General features: G+C 36.7%; 1 pseudogene; it reads right to left on the bottom strand.

The window, feature by feature from the left end:
- Positions 1–1,356: 1,356 nt before the first annotated feature.
- LOC115219580 lies at positions 1,357–1,473 on the bottom strand (annotated as a pseudogene).
- Positions 1,474–2,354: the final 881 nt, after the last annotated feature.

Here is a 2,354-nt window from a genome sequence, read left to right as displayed (position 1 = left end):
TTTCTTCTACTCAAATTACTTGACACTTCTCCACCAAACCACATGCTTCCATATGCATCACATGACCACACCAGCACAACAACCTCCTCTCTTACATGTTTCTATCTGATTCCTTTTAATCTTTTGTTTTTATTTAATTTTTTCCTCTTTTACTCCTTCACATTGTAATTCCATTTCATTCCAATCCCAGCACATCCTCCACATTTGCTGCAGTATTTCACACCTTCTCTCCTTGAGCATAGCCACCTTCCTGATGATGGCAGAGTCTTGTCTTTTCTGCTAATGCAAACTTTTTCTTGGCTAGATTTACCTTGAGACTCCTTAATTCTTGGCATTGCTTCCATGTTTAGTACTTCCATAACTCATTGAAAGATTCAATTATGAGAGTGTATAGGAGTTTCTGTCTCCTCTATGTCTCTGGCACACAGGAGCTTCCATGGGCTGCTGCTACTAAGCTTGTCTGTTAGAGACTAATAAACTGAAATGGGTTGACAACTGAACCCTAAGGGACATCAAACTGCATTCAAAGTTCCTGGCAGAACTCTTTGTTAAATTGTCTCCTTGTTCATGGCCTCTGCACCTAATTTTCTTGGCTATCACCATATGATACAGTATATTGCCCATTCAACAGCTTGCTTTATGGTGATGTACAGTGGCTTATTTTAAGTTCAGAATTTCCTTTTTCTTATTAGAAAGAGAGCATTGATGGCACCCAAGCCTGGCACAAACATAGACTAAATCCCATTTAAGCTAATTCTCTCCCTAATCAGTTGTGTTATATCTACCTTTTTCTGTTACTTTCATAACTTGGTCTATCAAGTTGATGTCTCAGTAGTTATTAATAAAGGTATTGTTGTTGTTGTTGTTGTTGTTGTTGTCATAGTAGTTAATAACTACTGCTATACCAGTCATCAAGTATGACACCTCCATGACTATACAAGTAACTCTACTTCACCAAATATTTTCAACATCTCAAAACTTCCCTGGTGGTTGAACTCAGAAATTTCCTGATGCTTTCATATTCTTAATCACCCTATCAACCATAGAGCTGATGTCTTCAACAGCTGGTTACTTTGTTGGGCTTTCTTGGGACAGCCCTGTCTCTCATATGTCCTCTTCATTCACCAATCTTTCTTAGTTATATTTCCCTTTCTTCTTGGCATCAGTGAGGGAAAGTTCAATATTCCATACACAGGAGTCTGGTAGAGGCTCTCTTCCATGTTAAATCTTGTATACAACACACAAAGACGTTTAATTCTCTCTACAATCTCTTCATACCTACATTTTATTTATTTTATCTAGTTTCAGCTCACGAGCTGTAGCCATGCTGGGGCACCGCCATTAAACAATGTGCTATGCTTACTGCGCCTAAGTTTCCCAAGCGGTCACTCATCTAAGTACTGACTAGGCTCGACGTTTCTTAACTTCGGTGATCAGATGAGAACCGGTGCTTTCAACATGATATATATATACATACACATGCATATACACATGCATATATATATATAAATATATATATATATATATATATATAGATATATATATATATATATATATTCAAATTAAAATCCAGAAAATGGAGAAGTAGCATTAATGAAATTTATTAACTGCAAAAGCTGAACAATATCACTTACAGCTGTTTCGATTTTGCCCCAAAAGAATTAAATTCCAATAATTAAAACATTTTTATTGGGCAACATCTCATCAGAGGAGTAAAAAAGACATATCGTTAGGTTATTACATGTTATTCTTCCAAAACATCTCAATAGCTGTAAAAAACATACTGAATTTTTTTGCAGTTAATAAATTATATTAATGCTACATCTCCATTTTCTGGATTTTAATTTGAATATTTATAAAACAAGATTTCTACTTAAACCTATTATTTTAGGAATATCGCTATTCACAAAAAATTTATAGATAACAAACCAGTAATTCATTGGATATTTCCTATAGGCATAGGAGTGGCTGTGTGGTAAGTAGCTTGCTTACTAACCACATGGTTCCGGATTCAGTCCCACTACGTGGCACTTGGGCAAGTGTCTTCTACTATAGCCTCGGGCCGACCAAAGCCTTGTGAGTGGATTTGGTAGACGGAAGCTGAAAGAAGCCCATCATATATATATATGTATGTGTGTGTATATATGTTTGTGTGTCTGTGTTTGTCGCCCCAACATCGCTTGACAACCGATGCTGGTGTGTTGACGTCCCCGTAACTTAGCAGTTCGGCAAAAGAGACCGATAAAATAAGTACTAGGCTTACAAAGAATAAGTCCTGGGGTCGATTTGCTCGATTAAAGGTAGTGCTCCAGCATGGCCACAGTCAAATGACTGAAACAAGTAAAAGAGAGTAA

The sequence above is a fragment of the Octopus sinensis genome, linkage group LG14, assembly GCF_006345805.1.
Source record: "Octopus sinensis linkage group LG14, ASM634580v1, whole genome shotgun sequence".
In the NCBI taxonomy this organism is placed as follows: Eukaryota; Metazoa; Mollusca; class Cephalopoda; order Octopoda; family Octopodidae; genus Octopus; species Octopus sinensis.
The sequence above is the reverse complement of the archived record's forward strand: the minus strand, read 5'-3'. Positions and strand labels throughout refer to the sequence as shown.